Here is a 17267-nt window from a genome sequence, read left to right on the forward strand (position 1 = left end):
GATTTTTTGTTCTCTTCCATCAAAAGATTTTTCTTGTGATTTTGGTGTCTCTGGTGGGGTGATGTCCGTATGTTCCAGCTGCAAACATGGTACATCTCATCCTTTATATTCTCTCCCTCCCCCCCACACACTCGCATGCTGCCAAGAAAAATGTTTCATGTTCCATCGTCAGCTCTTCGGGGTCTTTCTGGTGTGCGAAAACTTCAACAAGACATTGATTTATCTCCCAAAGATGCCACACTGTTTTCACCATCACCCCCTTATTCGCAAACACTTCCGCCCAAAATCTCATACAGAGAAAGCATGAGGGATAGAAAAAGAAATTTTTCAGGCAACTCGCTCAAGAACAGACAACTTGAGGCCCAAAGGATTCCAAGTGGGGGTGGCGGGGGATAAAGTTGAATTGGAACGTGAGAAGAAAAGGTGGAGCTCCAGGGGACCGCTCATGTGAGCAATTCATGGCCCCCTTTCGGCAATCTCAAAGGGATGCGAAGGAAGTAGAAGGGCGCCCAGTTGAATTCTGATGCCATACCTTCTCTTCTGGAATTTATATGAATTATATTCGACCGTGTCTCTCGACTATCTCAGCATTTTCCGGGCAGGGAGAGTGTTGAGGTTGCTTTATGGGCTACCCCAACCCGTCAAAGAGTCGTGCCAAAGGGATGTCGACACCAGCAATGGACCACTTGACATTTTTTATCCTCACACACACATACCCTATTGACGCACATCTCTAATCCTCATCCCTTCTCGATGTCGCTACCAAAAGGAACACGGAGATATATATAATTGCCGGAAGCATTTTGCTTTCTTTTAAGTACAGTGAATTGTGACTTGCTGGGTGGATTTTCTTGATAGTTCGCCAAGTTGCTACACATAGCATACAACATACTCTCTTCTGTCTAAAAACATATGGGAGAGCTTTAGCATCAAATATGAGGGTGGAAAAACCACAATAATATTGCGACAGAAAACTCATCAAAAAGATCCCATGAAGGATGAATTAGGAGCAAGAGAAATCAGTTTTATTATTTACCATTTCTGACATTTTGTTGATTAATTCTGATCCAAAGTGACAAAATAACTGACAGATTGTGATGTAAACACAAGGGTGAGAAAAATAATCACAGTTAAAAACTAAATCAAAAAATCTAATTCTTTGTTTTTCGTTAGTTTGAATTCAAATTGACAGCTGCTAATTTGACATAGAATGTTTGACATATGATTATTTGTCAATGTCAGATAATTGTCAGCACTGTCCCAGGGAAAATTAGTGTTTTTAGCTTTTAAATGAAGAACAGAGAAGTTAAATAGTAATAGAATAGAGTTTCAGAATTATAAAATTCAACTAACAAATCAATTTTGACATTACATTAGACATCTGTCAAACAAATTTATTATTTATTCGCTATGTGAAACATCCACATTAAAATGAGTCTGCTATACAGCAACCCACTGTAAGTTTTTCCAAGCAGAGAGATGAAAAATGTTTTGCTATTTGAAATAAAATGCAATGTGGTGCCACCAACAAGCAAAACATTTGATATTCAAGCAAACAATTAATTTGTAATATTTACTCTTCCGGAAAAATCATTTCAACACTGTTTGTTGCACAAATTCCCTTTTTGCGTTTTTGTACCCAAATTAAATGACAAAATTGTAATCAAATTGCTGACATTTTCCACCCTGTTTGGCAATTTTCACTGAATTAATCACAAATTAAGTTGGTTTTGATGGGAAGGATTATTTGGGGTTTTATGTTTTTTTTTTATAATTTCCCCACTAAATTGCCGGAAAATCTCTCCATCATTTTATTTCTATTTTTCCTTCATTTTAAATTAATTTCCTGGCATTTTCGGCATTAAGGAGGAACCGAAGGAGCTAATTTTTGATAGATTCAGTTGTTATATTTAATGATCACTCGTGTGGAAGAGGATTTAATTTAATAGGGAGTGAAAGAGAGAATTTTTACTTAATTACCTGTTGCTCACACTCACTGTAAATGATCGCATAAAGATTGATTTATTGCTGGTATAGTGGAAAATTTCTTCATTTTGTGTCTCATATCAGTATCAAAAGCTCTTAATGTATCGAATATTTCTCATACCATGCAGGGGGTTCGCTTTCATTTAGTGGATCTTAAACAGGAAAATTCAATTTCCCAGTCCTTGTATGCTGTCGGTTAGATTGTGCTTGGGTGGGTGGGTGTAGCATGGTAGGGTGGCTTTTCTGATATTGGCACTATAGAAAGCTCCCCTCCGCCCGTGAATGAACCCCAAGCCATTTTGGTGGAAGCTGCCAGACCGTCGGAGACAAAGGCAGTGCAGGAAGTGTGTCTAACTTTTGACTCCCTGACAATTTTCTGATATTAATTCCGGCAAACTTCTCCCGCAAAGTGCCACAAAATACGTACAATTCCCCCCACCCGACCCTTCTCTGCCTTTTGGTGAATATTTCTACTCTTTTCCCATAACCAAAAACTTCACAAAAGCATCCCTCTTCGCAACCTCTTTTCGCCATAAAGGCTAAATCCCTTTGATTGTTGCTGCTATTAAGTTGGGAGGCACAATCTAATTACATTTTCATTAGTTCCCTCCTCGTGCCCCCCCGACGGCAACCCCCTAAAGCTTCAGAGGTGCAAAAAACTTTGAAAGCTATCTCTACTGCGGATGCCACTTACTTCTCCCACGCGCTTTACATGTCACAAGCAAAATGTTTTCCTGCTCAAACACACATCACTTTTGCCTTGAATCTCAACCAACAACCCCTTGAGGCGTCCTTTTGGAAAAGCCTCTCACATTCCGCATTTGTGTGTGTGTGTTTCTTGTAATGTTGCGACATCCAAAATGATTATATGGGAAAAGTTTTCATTTGTGAAGAGCTTTTAAATGGCACTTACACCAGCATATAGGTAAAGCTTTTTCCTCCAAAGCAAATCACACTATAAAGTTCCTACCAGCAATTACATCTGCATTTCACACACAAAGTTCAACTCTCTTCAAACCCTCCCCACGTGTAAGAGTTTTGGGTGGGTACGAACAATAAAATTTTGAGGGAAAGCTAAAATATGTCATGGAGGAAAAGCTTTGTGAAAATTAATTTTAAAATAAATGAGAAATCTTTGTGGAAATGTGAAATATTTTTGAGGATAAATGAATATAAAATAATTGCATATTTTATGGACATGTTTTTGTATATAGGAGAGCTTTGAAGCTTTTTTCGACTCTCTGTTATCCTTTAATCAGTTTAAATAGGAGCAACTTAAGAATATTTAAAAAAAATTGAGTTGAAAATGAATAAGACGGACACTAAATTGTGTTTTGAATATTTCATTGTCTTATTTTTCTTTCCAAGAGTTTTTATGCATCATCAATAGGACGATGATGCATATGTTTCATGTATGAAATATGAGTTACAATAAGGGCGTGGCTCAATTCTCTATCAAGCAAATCTTCTGATTTTTATTTCAATTATAGTTAAGTTAATGAAGCTTTGCCTCTTTAAACATTTAATAAATCTTCTTTTATCATTCTCATTGAAACTCTTCTAAAACTGTTCTAAATTCTCTAAATGCATTTTCCATATTATTCTCCAAAGTTTCGCACGAGAGTAGGGTAAGTTTACCATAAATTGTTAGCTAAACACACATAAAGCATATTCGTGTTCTTAATGGAACATAACAAGAGCCAATACAATTAATCTTCATTGGGAAAACTGTTGTATATATAGCAAAATAGTAGTGAAGTCTAAAACAGCTAAAAGCCACCAAAGTAGTGCAGTTGAGTGTGGAAAATGTGTAGGCGCGAGTTCTTGGCAAAGTTTTCAACGAGATGAGGCAACTTTTGGGGGGTAACAACAAAAGGGACAAACACTAAATGTTAAGTATTCTTAGATAAATGATAATTGAGTAAATTAATTTTCAGTTTGAATGTTAATTGTTGTTCAGCGGGCGTTCAAACTTGCAGTTTTGCATGCAAATTGCTCCAGATGACTTTGGCGAGAGTTGTTGCACATTGGGTCCACCCCCCACACCCTCCCAAAGGGGAACAATGCCGCGTAGGAGCAACTTGTGAGTCACATACGACAAAACTATTTGCTAAAGTGTCACATGTTTTGTGTGAGAATTTATCCTTTTGGAGACATACAAGAATTTTCCTTGCTAAGAGGGTGAGTGGAGGTACTTCAAAAATGGCGCGAAAGATGCTGCGAGTAAATTGCACTCTGGGGGATAAATTTGCCATTCCCATGTGAGGGAGCAATGAGGGCTCCCCCTGTTGTTAGTGAAGTCTCCGTTGAGAGGAAGAACGCGCAGGGGGTAGGTGGCACAAATTAAATCTTCAATAAAGTACTCGATTTAAGGGCCAGACACGTCCACTGGTCCTTGTCACTGCACTGTGAGAGATACCCCGCTACTCACTTTAAGAGGTGGAAGAATTTATTTTCTCTGCAGCCATGAGAACTAATTTCCTTCCGACTCTCTCTCTCTTACTACGACGGGGGTTGAATTGTGTCGTCAGTCGCCTCTGCTTCCACTCTGGCCTTCCTTGTGTGACTCCCAGCCCCCTCCGTGCCAAATGAAGACCCCAAAATATGCCCCGGGGCGGTGGGTTGTGCAAAATAAAATTAGTGCCATGTGACAAGGTGAAAAATGGTGAAATGGAACATTTCTTATCACAGGATGCAACCACCTAAACTTTAGACTTATTTTCTTCCACTCTCTTTTGCTAAATTAATTCTTGAACGGATGTCTCTGCATTCCAGCCATTCTGGGTGACCCCCTCAGGGGGTTTGTCATTTGCACGGTATATTTTCTAGAAGAGACTCCATCACTTAAAACATGGTTTATTGCTCAGCCCATAAATACCTATCTCGTATCTACCTACTAAAACCCATCTAAATGAAGCTGTCACACATGTGGGGATATTTTATGATTTTTCTGAGGATGATTTGGGTCCAAGAGAGGTGATTTTACTTTGAAGAAAAAAATTTGAAGAACTTTATAAGTTTTTTTATTCTTAAACATCCCTCTTAATCAAGCTTAAGGGATGTTTATCTGTCGAATATTTTGATTTTTTTTTGTAAATTATCCAAGACGAATAATCCAAATATTTTCATCCTGAGATCATTTATTGACAAAAAACACCAAATAATTTTTTCGGTTTAAATTTGGAATCTTCTAGAGTTAAATTACGAATATATTAGGCTTGAATTTACTACTTTATGTGCTAGAACATATGTTAGTATTTTTAATTTTGAATTTAATAGTTTTCAAAGTTTTTCCTTTTCAATCTGAGTATCTTTAAGACTAATCACTAAAGAACGGGTTTCAGCTTGATTGTAGTGTTGTTTAAGCTTGAATTTAGTATTTTTAGGGTTGAATTTACTACTTTATAGGTTTGAATTTAATACCTTTTAGGCTTTGGCTTACAAAGTATGAACCTTTGTAATATTTTTGACCTCAATTTAAACCTTTAAAATATTACAAACCGAATAATTTTTTTGGTTTGAACTTGCTTAAATCAAGTACCATTTAGGCTTAAATCTAGTATTTCTTACACTTTTGCTATATTATCCTTCAGATAAACACTCCTTAATCAAGCTTAAGAATAAAACAGTTTGGTTATTTTATAACATTTAATACTTTTTAAAATGACACAAAGAAACCTCAATGATAAACCCCTCTTATCCTTTGATATCCCAGCCCATTGGACAATGTATATTTCAAAAAGGAGTGGAAGAGAGTATTTTGGAATGCCGTTCAGGACAACATACAGTGTAAAGCAACCCCCTCACGGGATGGCACTCCCTTTATCTGAATCATGCGGCTAACCTCATCCATATATTTTAATGTAGAGAGCAAGAACTTATCGTATTTAGCTATATTATAAATTATCATTCCATTTGCCGACAATTTTCTTTCACACACTGGGAGGCCCCCTTTTTTCCTCGACCACCCCCAGCGGTCCCGGGGGTCGGCATAATGCTCCCTTTCGATCATAAATTTAATGCTCTCTGTGAGAGCTTTTCCCGAGGGGTTTGAGTATGTCTACCAGGGATGGCGTGGGGGGGGGGACAACCACTTGAAATTTATTTATGCACATGAGTAAAATTTAGGGTTGGTTTTATCACACACACTTGCCCACGTTTTTTGCACACACTAACTGGGTATGAAATTCTCAGAATAAAAAAAAAACGGATGAATTTCAAAATTTGTTTATTCACCATTTGGCATATTTATAATGTTAATTTTTCTGGGTCGGGGAGAGGGGGATGAATGCCCTGGGGGTGGGTTTTCCTCTGCACATACATCCCTCAAAAAAAGAGAGCTACAGCAGCGGAAAAACATGAGCACCCCTCTGTCTGTGTGGTTTTCCTCGCATGGCTGAAAGCTCCCAAAAACCCGAAAAAGCTCGTGCATTGTTGTTTGTCTCGTCTTTTTTCTCAACCGCACACCTCTCCGTTGGTTTTTGGTGGATGGCATGACGTGAGAAGGGGGTGTGTGGGGGTGGGTGGTGTCGGAGTCTGCAGGAGCGTCTCTCTTTTGTAATTAATATTTGAGGAAATTGCGGTGTAATTTATTTATCTCATAATTAATTAATTCATTTAGAGTCGCTCACTTTTTCCTGAAATTTGTCTGGAAAACTTTCTGCCAGACCACCCCCACACACACACAAACAATCATTTTGACTCTCGAAACATTTCCCGGAATACCATAGTTTGTGTGAATTAAATCAGCGGATTTAAATCTACCCCCCACGCGCATTTGAATGGGGAGAACGTATCAATATTTATTTGGAATTTTCTGGGTTTTCGTTTTGTTATTTATATACGCTCTGTATTACACCAAACCCCAGTGTACTCTATAAGCCTCATCGTAAAATTCAAACCACCCACAAGGCATCATAAATTTACATGGAAAAATTATTGGGATTTTTTGAGAGATTATTTTGATGAATATTTTTCACTTTGAAACCCCTTCATTCACATCGTTTTCCCATGCAATATAGGCGAAAATAATGAACAGAGATTAATTATACATAAATTGAAATTGAATCGAAAATCGAGAGTATGGAAAAATTGGCATTTAATAGATTAAAAATGAATGGAGAATTTAAAGGTGAAAAGGTCGCAAAATACATCGGGAGGCGAATAGTATGTTCGAAATGGAAAATTTTGCAGTTTTCTTTTTATGAGAAGTTTTAGAATTCATGAAACTTCTTGACTTGGAAATGTTTCTGAAATTTAAAATAATTAAATTTGATGCGCTTAAGTGCGCTGAATGTTTTATGAATTTTATTTAAATTACAAAAAAAAAAGAACTGAAGAACGGAATAAATTTTAGCTAAATACTCTTTAAACATTTTAATACTTTTGTCGGGCAATTCTCTATTTTCTTTATCACTTAATTCTTGTGCTATGTTAACAAATTTATTTGTTTCAGAGTTTAATTATAATTGCTAATATTTTCTATTTAAATTTTTAAAAGAACTTTAAATTCTAATTGCTCAATATTTATTTATTAATTCTGTAAGCAGATTTAATAGTTCTGTTAGCAGATTTTTATATTCTGTTCGCAAAATTTTAATCTTATTTGATGATTCTTTTAATTCTGTAAGCAATTTTGTTATTTTTATCTGAATTTAATAGAATTTTATTAATCTTTCATAGAATTTATTCTTAAAAATTCTCAAAAAGTACAAGAAAGTTTTCCTAAATATTTTGAATATTTATAGTCTTCGTATCAGTTATTTTGGATTACTTATTTGCCCATTGATAAAGTACTTGTCCCTTTTCCCTCTGTCTATCTATCTATATCCTATAGACAAATAGACGCCCTATAAAGCCGTATTAAATTTTAAGCTTGCATTTACATACCTACATACATACATACATATATGCAAAACTACATACAAAACCACATCCCCGAAAAAAAATAGTTGCAAATATTAACTCTTTCGGGCTATAATTCCATTTCCACCAAACAATCCTCTCAATGGAGTGGAAGTCAGTGGCTTTTTAAATATGCCTTTGATAGAGTACCCAACTGTGGATGTAAATTGGCAGAAAAATAGCACATAATGGAGCACAAAAACAACCCCCCATTGCGATTCAGCTTTGCAGATTTTTTTTTCATCAATTGTTTGAAAACATCCACCCACAAATAAAAAAAAATCCCTCTGGGAAAGCTCATATGGTGCTAGAGGGAAAAATTAAAACTGATAATTAAACTGTTTCCGAGGGTTTAGCTTTTGCAATAAACAGCCACGCTCAAAGGCGACAGAACAAATATTCCACACGTAGGTATGAATGAGATTTTTTGGAAAGGTATTTTTTTTTGTTCGTCATATGAGAGATTTTTTCGCGTAATTTCCCAGATGGGGATGGGAAGCGGAGGGAGGGAGAGGGAGAGAGGATTAAAGAGTGGAAAATTAATTGCAATTTAATAGAGATTTACATCTTGTGACGCGCTCATTTTGTCTGCTGGATTTTTTTACCGCCTCTGCGGCCCTTCGACTTTGTGCCCGGGACATTCTCACTCTGTGTGTCCGCGTCGTAAATGATATTAAAGCTCCTCCAACAACTGCCTGTGTGCGCTACCCCTCGGGCGACAAAACTCTCCTGCAGGAGAGATAAATTGTTTAACTAGGAAATTATGTTTCACAGGGATGTTTTTATCAGTGGAACACCTCCACCTCCATTTTCCCATTTTAATATCACTCACTCCCACCCACCACCCACCTGCCCTCATACTCAACTTCCGTACAACGCAATTTTACACCTCCCGCCCCGGTTACCGGGGGTTATGTGAAACATTTGAGTGACTTCCATGACAGAGTTGAAGACCTCCGCAGCTCGACGTGGAACTTTGCAAAAGTGGGATTGTGTTTTCCGCCGACGGGCATCACTTTTAGGGAAACTTTCAATTTGCACAGAGCACACCGGAGATGTCGCCCTTCTTGCACTTTTAATCACCACACCGTGAGATAATTGAGTGAATGGCTAATGGAACAACCCCTCACGGTAAAAGGGTTGGTATGAAATAAATTAAAATACAAGATGTGTGAAAATTGGCAAATTTTCTATTTTCTGGGGGGAATTCTGGTCAAAGAGGGGAAAATTGGCTTCAATACAAAGAATTATTTCGTAAAAATCTATTTATTTTCGTGGGAATTTTGTCTGAGAGCTTCCGAAAGTTTCAAAATAAATTTTATATAACCGTAAGATGGGGTGTTGTGGGAGATTTTTTTAAAGGCTATTTTATAAGAAAAATTGATATGATTTCAAGGGCAAAATTAGCTAAAATTTTCCGGAGAGTCCGAAAATACCGTTTTTTTAAAGAAAATTTGTTCAAAAATAAGCTTATGAGGTAGTAATAAAAGCTCTTGTAATCCTAAACCAATTTTAATTGTCTCTAAGCAAAATTTAGACCTGATTTAAGTTTGGTTTATGTCTGGTTTTTAAATTCTTACCAAGTCCATTTTCAGTATATTGAGTGAAATTGTCTTAACCCTTTCAGGTCCGCGATCAATCTAGCGAGCTGATTGAACTAAAAATAATTTTTGGGGATTCCTTTGAGCTAAAAAAAAATATTTTTAGCAAAAATTTCCAACTCAAAAATTTTCGGTTTTTCGTCCTTCTTGATCCTGTAAGTTCTTGGGGATGTCCTTTTGTGGTCATAAAATGATCAGGGAATGTAAAGACATAGTCTTGTACAAATTTGGACTTAATATTTAAAAATTAAATACCTATACAAAATGATACATTTTCAAAATCGATCCTTTGGGTCAGCGTATGACCCAAAGGATCTGAAAGGGTAAAATCCAGCTTAAGTCTTTTAGGCAAGATTATTTTTTAAAAAAATAGATTTACATTTTTTTAAGCAAGTTTTTGGTTTTTCAGACAGGGCTTAAATGTTTAATGTTATGCTGAAATTTTCAATAAGCCTTAAATCGGTTAAACCAGATTCAGCTTGACCTGATTTTAAAGTCTTAAAGTTTGAATTTAATAAATTAATCTCTGATTGAAGAAAAATTGTGAAAAAAAATTCTTTCATACGATTCTTGATTTTACGAACCAAAAACTATTAAAAAAATTATTGACTTTAAGGACTTTTCTAGTTATGGTTTATATCCTTAAGTCGGGGAAAGTATTTCCAACATAGGAAAGTCCAACAAGATTTCTCTTGGAAATATCTATTTCTTTTTCCTAGAATAAGAGCACCCAGTAAGAGAGAAAAAAAAACATTAAAAATAATGTTTTACGAAGGATTTAAAATAACTTATTTAGGATTTTTTTTTTTGTAAATAATTTTAAAAGCATTTTTAAACTTAAAACTTTCCAACAGAGCCTACCAACTCTGTCGCAAAGAGAGTGAAAGGGCTGTTGTTTGGGGGTATATAGGGTGGATTGTGTGTGTGAATGCCTGTGTAGATGTCATGTGGAGGAAGCGTGGGTGGAATTATTGTGATTTTATGAAAACTATGCTCACACAGTGGTTTATAGTATGGAGGGTACAGAACGTGCCGTGCCACACAAAGGCGGATTTCCCCGCGCGCGCGGTACCATCAAGTGCTTTTGCTCTTTAATCCATGCCACTGACAACATCCACATTTTGAGGATTCAACTCACGTATTTTTGTATTTAATAACCACCAATCTCATCGCATATCCTGTCGCCCTTGTTACTTTTCCGCTCTAGTGTTCCCAATCAGGGAAGGGATTCTGTCTCTCTGTGTGTGTCCTCAAACGTCCCGACATTCGTCTAATTTGTTGAATACTTCACCAAACTACCCCTCCCCGCCTCATCCCTCATCTTGTTTTGAATGATATCTGTATACATTGCATCTAACAATGCAAGAGAAATTCACATTGACCACAAGTTGCTCAAAAGTTCCCCATCCCCGCCACTCAGCTCCACTTCATATATAAACGAAACTTTTCCTTTTGCCAATTTGCTCTTACCCTCGGTCCCTGAAAATTCTGCATTTCATTGAACTCCCCCTTGGGGAAAGTTTGTAGATTAGTCTTTATTTTAAAACACACACACACACACACACAGAGTCCACACATGATATTCAAATACGATGAATTCTTTGCTGCAGCAAAAACTCAGCTAATTGGATTATGCAAGGGATTTTTTCCCCGACCTCCTGTCTGCTTGAATAATGCGATTTACCGCCAAAGTATTTGCATTTTTTTCCCTACAATGTAGAAAATTCCTGCACATCTCGGAAAGTGTGTCGAGTAGCACAAGAGGGGCCATAGGGAGGGGGGGGTGGTATAAAGCAGCGGACTTTTCTGCAGAGGAACGCATTGTGGAAGTAAATTCCGCATACAACATTGAATTAATTTTCATGACTTTCTGTTGGATTTTGAATGATGATAAAAATGGTGGATGAGTGAAGTTTTAATTAATTCTTTGAATTTTTCTTCCTCTTCTTATTGCAGATGCTGCGTAGAGAGTCATTGTAGGGGATAAAAAAAACATCAGGAAAATTGTGGAAAAGGAAAGGCTAGCACACAACTCGGATGCTTGAAAGAGGAAGAATTCTGGTAAGTGTTGGAATTTCAACATAATTTTAGTGAAAATGGTTCTCTCTTCAGGGTAATTGAATTATTGTTTTGAAATATTTGAAATTCCTGCCAGAAGTTGAGATAAAAACCTGGATAATTGCCCAAGAGGATGATTCGTCATTTAATGCTAAAGGAAAAGCCTTCTTCCATACGTTAGAAATTCAGGGATAGATCATTTGAAATTCTAAGGGAAAAATTTATGTAATTATTTGAAATTAATTTTTATAGAACTCAGCTTAACTTTACAAATTCTAGGATAAGATGAAGAACTATTAAGAAAACTCAGAAGAGTCTTAAATTTATTTATTTTTGTAATTACAAAATATCACCACTTTGTCAAATTTTTCACAAAAACCTTCTTACTTTCCACCCCCTGAAAAAAAAATCATTTATATCCTTTTCACTGATTGAAAATTTATTTCAATTGCCTGAGAATTTTGTGTGCCAACGTGAAGGACTTTGGGAAGTTTTTTCCTGGAAAATTGAATTTATAAAATGCCGCCGAAACACTTTTCTTGTGTGTAAATTTGGGTATACGGAGTTGGGGGTGGTTTTATAAAATCAATGTAAAAGAAACTTTTGACCGCAAGAAAGTTTCCTTGTGATCAAAGCCATTACCATGTTTTTCTGCTCACCCGCACTCTTTTCCTTTTTTTTTCTCTTCGTCTCCAACGCCCACGGCGGAAATGTTATTGAAATTTTCTCTCTAACATTCACCGAATATACCTACCACCCATGAATTGACAGAGGGCGGTTGATTGGGGTTCTAGGGAGGGTGCGGGGGTGTTAAAACAGTGTGATTGGGACCACTTGAGTCACCTTGAATTGGACGAGCTTTTTTTTTCCTTGCTGGATTTTTCAGCTCACTCCCCTTTTTTCGGCACTTTCAAATGAATTCAGCAATAGTCCTTTTTTTGCAAGGGAGTTGAGGCGATGGAAGTGGAGGAAAATTCCCTCCCAAATCGATCACTCACGCGGTGTCCAGTGCAAGGTTCAAAGAGCTCCTGAAAATACGGGTAGGGCGAGCGCCTTTGACTGGGAGTCTGAATTGTTGAAATGAAGGCAGCGAGAACTCCATAGGGGAAATCATCTGAATTGATGGAACCCGTAATATTAAAAAAAAAAGAGAACTCCATAGAAGCTCAAAGAATGCAATTTGTCGTTCCACTCAGCGACACATTTTCAAAATCATGCAAATTGGCATTCTGGCGCTATATTGAGCATGTTGGGCATCATCCCCATGGGATAAAATTGAGCTCACATCGGGTCCCTTTGAGTGTGTCAATCAAAAATAAAGTGAGGGAGCATTTTTGACACAATTTACCCAAAGCTTCAGCTCTTCAGCGCTCAAAAGCGGAGTGTCGGGGAAAATAAAAAAAAGTTAAGGAAAAGAATATCTCCTGTTGATTGGCATTCTCAATATGCGGAGATTTGATGGAGACAATTAATGATGCTGAGACATCATCTGGCATTTCCATCTAATTACTATTTTACGAACCACTGGAGGGGAAATTGGGACAGTTTGGTATTGGCGTGCCATTTAGATTATCCACTAGATCGATATACTTAATTTCCTGGAAGAGATTTTCATGCTAATCACCTGGGTCTGTTCACAAAGTTCTCAAAACTCTTCTTATCCTCCTTCCTCATTATTGTTTCCTTTTAAAATTAAAAATAAACATTTTACAAAATTCTATAAATACGCAAAACTGTCGAAGATGGAAGAGGAACACAAATACTTCATGTTGCAAATCAATTTCAATTACAAATCCTCTCTGCCCTTTTAAAGCGCGCGGGTGGCAGGCAATAAATAAATAGAGAGCTTCGGGGTGAGATTGACAAGACACCGTGTCTCGTGCATAAGTTATTTTGTGTAGAAATTTTATTTAGCAACGTTATCAATTATGCAAAATGAACGCGAAAGCTTGCAACGAAGGGGATTTTGTGAGAGTGGCACACCGTCAGAACGAAAGAAGGGCACACAACCAATTGTGAGATGGATGGGAAAATTTCCCTTCCACCCTGTCACTCCCTATTGATTTCAATTAACACGACCCCATGCGAGAAGCATTCAATTTCAAACGATGGGAGTGGGTGCTGCAGTGGATCATGTGCGCGCCCTTTTGAGGAAAAGGGTGGGCTGCACCACCCACCGACACTTCATGTGTGTGCGTGCAATAATAAATGTCATGTCGAATAGGATGTCCACTGCTCTGCACATTCAACAACATCATGGGATTTTGGAGATCATTGTTGTTGCTCTTGTATCTCTTGCCACCCGCTAGTTTTGATTTTCAATAGATTGTGTGCCTCCCCCCAGTGCCACAGAGGCAGCTCCCGGGGGCGATTGTTGGTCCACCACCAGCTGTGATTCACACAAAGCGCGCAGGAGGGGTTCACATAACTTCCCCCCGACCCAGTGGACTATGGTATCCCTCATAATCCATTTAAATACACTCCATCCTCATTCTGAGGGGTAGCATTTAAATGAGATTATTGATGCATTTCACTGATTCTGGGGTCAAATAATTTAACTCCAACACGGAGCTTTCATTCATTCAATCCCAAGCCCTTGATGTCCGTTAAGCAAAACACGTATCGCTTCAATCGTGGGAAAATGTGAAACGTGAAAAGCTCGTTATTTAATATTTTAGATGTTTTTATTGGCTTCTGGAAAGCTTTTAAATTGCTGGAAAATTCAGTATATATTTCAGTAAAATTAGACTTTTTATCCTTTCTTGAATTCTTCCTTGATTTAGAAGAGAAAAATTAAAAGAAAGAGTCTTTAAACAGGTTTTAAAGAATCCTAAAAATCGATTTTTTATTACAAAAAATATTTTAAAAATTTCCAAGGAATATTTGGAGCAAAAAATATCTTGGAGTATATAAAGCAGCTTAGTCACTGATATATGCAAAATATTCTTCATTCGAAAACCAAATAGGGCTCGGTTTACCTTAGAGGAAATAAAGAATTAAAAATTGTATTAGAAATCGTAAAAAAAAACATCAAATTTTCCACTAGGATCCTTTGAAAAAGTCGGCAAAGATCTCCACAAAATTGCAAAATACTGAGTCACCATTTCATAGTTTTGCTCCTTTAAAAAACGCAATAATGACGTCATTCTTTACATTTTTTTGGCAACTCTTAGCTGATTTTTCCTAGTTGATTTAAGTGGAAAATAGGAAGATTTTTCAGGGGATCCTTATTCTTTTTTATCCTTTGGAAGTTTAATCGTATTCTAATCATTCTTTAGCATCTTAGCAACTTTTCATTTATTTAGTAAATTTTTATTTTAATTTAGAAATATTTATTTAAAGTTTTCTTTTATTGAATACAAAAAGTAAAGCTATTTTTAATAAAAAAAAATATACATCAAAATCTAGCTAATCCCTCCTCAATTAATCCTTATTTTAGTCAGAATCCCTTTATTATCTAAAAGTGTAACCCAATTATCTTGTAAGAGCTTTCTTTTATCCCTAAAAGTTTACAGACACTTTATTCTAATAGAGCTCTTAACAATTTTAATAAATTCTAATACGTACATACCCCGCCTTGGCCCTATACTCCCTCGCTATTGGAAATGAAACTTATTGAACAACCCAATTTCAATGTAAAATATTTCCAAAGAAATTTCCACGTTTATACGCAAATTCACTCCGTAAAAGGCCAAGATATTTTCGAGATTTCGCATGGATGAACGGAACACGATGAAGGTGAAATTTGGAGTGGACAATTTTCCTTTTGAAGCATTCTCCATCACACACGGAACACGGAAAGAAAAAAGTTGAGGCGGCGCAAAAATTCAGTACTTGTTACAATAGCAAGTTATAATGTTATTGTACCCGCCACTGTCCATTTGCACTAGCCGGAGACTCCAGCTGTGCCAACTAGAAATTCCTGTAGAATCAAATGAGATTTTCTGCTCTTCTCACACATTTGTCACCCTTTTACCAGCATCCTACTGGGGGTGACATTCCATATGACTAAATGGGTGGAATTTGTGTTCCCTTTTCTTGGCATAGAGATAGCCATCATTGAGTGGGGATATATTCATAAATTGAGATGTCTTTCCCTCTTTGATTTGTCCAACATTACACATAAATACACGTTTTCCGGGGGAAAAAGGAAAATCCCATCATATGGGCAACGTGTCCTTAGCTTTGCTCACGTCTCCAACGATGTGGGGGTGTGTAGAGTATATATTGTGGAGGTGGGTGATTCTGACGCTTTGCTTATGGTCAAATTGTCCTGCAAATTGTCACGCTGGGGATCTTCTTCTCCACTTGAAAATACCATGAATTATTGTCAATTGTAAAAATAATGTGTCTGGGAAGACCATTTGCAAAGCAAATTTTTGTATTTACAAGGATTCTTTGGAAAAATTCTTATTCTAGACTGTTTAGAACTTTTAGAAAATTTATTAAAGACTTTTAAATCCTTAAAAATACTTCTGGAATGCTTCTTTGTCCTTAAAATGCATTGAAAATTATTGCTTTCCCCTGATTTTCCGTTGGCTTCCATTTTATACTAAGCAACTTAACAGAATCATCAGGTTTTGCTGCCCATTTGCGAAGGACCAGAGCAAATAAAGATGAAGTGTGTATGATTTTAAATCGGCATGTAATCTTGTTTGCAACGTAGCCCTAAATTCTCGCCCAAAATGGAGCCATTTGAGAGGGTTGTTTGGGAGGATAATACTTTGGGATTCGCCCAATGCTCGAAATGTTTGCTATACACACACATTTTATATGGATTTGATACGCCTGATGTGCAGTAACTGGTGCATTTGGCAATTTGGCGCCCTGAATTTGGCAGCATAAATATCTGACCATCTAGTAATTTTACACACATTTCCCGAGAAAATAAACTCCCCAAACGGAGGAAGTTGATTTTGTGGTCAGAAGATCGTAGAAAAGAATGCTTCAAGAAGCAATTTTAATTGCATTTTTTTGCACATTCCCCCACACAAGGGAATCCTCTTTGAATTTCCAGGAGAATTGAGAAGAATTCCTGAGGATATGATCAATTGCACACACCTAGGGTATGAAAAGCAGATTTCCTCTAACTTTTCACATAAATACATGTAAGTTGAGGAAAGAGAAAGGAAATTGTGCAGCAAGAAGTCGTAAACGTGGGGAGAGATGGAGAAAGGTATTCAGGGAGGTAAACGTGAGCCTCCCTTTGGAATCGTGCAAGAAAAAAGGGATGGAAGAAAACTTTCAAATGCGGCCCTTTGGCACACATGTACGACACATCCCAAGAGGTGCCACGTGCAATTGATTCTTATTCTATGCCCCATCGAGCCCACACACACCCCTCCCAATGGTACAAAAAAACACCTCAACCGTGAAGCAGAAGTCAATGATTGCGCCATGATTTGGATGCAAAATGTGTGAGGACGTTTTGAATGTCCCAATTGCTTTCAAAGAGTACGGAGGGAGGTTTTTCGAATCCAATAAGATGAAGGAAAAGAATTCCATGCCAAGCACATGAAGGAATTGAAGAAAAATTCTCATTTAGTCGTGCTTTGAAAATGAAGAAAATATTTTTCTTTATCAGGAGATTTTTTTTTCATTTCCATTTCACATGCTAAAAAGAATTTCTTCGCGTAGAGTCATAAACTATGTACGCAATCTTATAAATTCAATGGGCATCTTCTGGGAGTATATTGAGCGCAAAAGAATAGATGAAGG

The 17267-nt window shown here is 37.0% G+C and overlaps 2 protein-coding genes across 9 annotated transcripts in view; one reads left to right on the forward strand and one right to left on the reverse strand.

The window, feature by feature from the left end:
* The window catches only part of LOC129789847 (uncharacterized), a 188172-nt gene that overhangs the window by 126547 nt on the left and 44358 nt on the right, over positions 1 to 17267 (forward strand). For both annotated transcript variants that reach the window (XM_055826922.1, XM_055826923.1), the window contains one exon: positions 11448 to 11552. The gene's annotated coding sequence lies outside the window, so the exon portion shown is untranslated. The remainder of the gene's footprint in view (positions 1 to 11447; positions 11553 to 17267) is intronic.
* Positions 1 to 17267, reverse strand: part of LOC129789858 (serine/arginine repetitive matrix protein 1-like) — a 982101-nt gene that overhangs the window by 97804 nt on the left and 867030 nt on the right. The gene's annotated exons all lie outside the window — the stretch shown is intronic.

The sequence above is a fragment of the Lutzomyia longipalpis genome, chromosome 2 (genome assembly GCF_024334085.1).
Source record: "Lutzomyia longipalpis isolate SR_M1_2022 chromosome 2, ASM2433408v1".
NCBI classification, from domain to species: domain Eukaryota; kingdom Metazoa; phylum Arthropoda; class Insecta; order Diptera; family Psychodidae; genus Lutzomyia; species Lutzomyia longipalpis.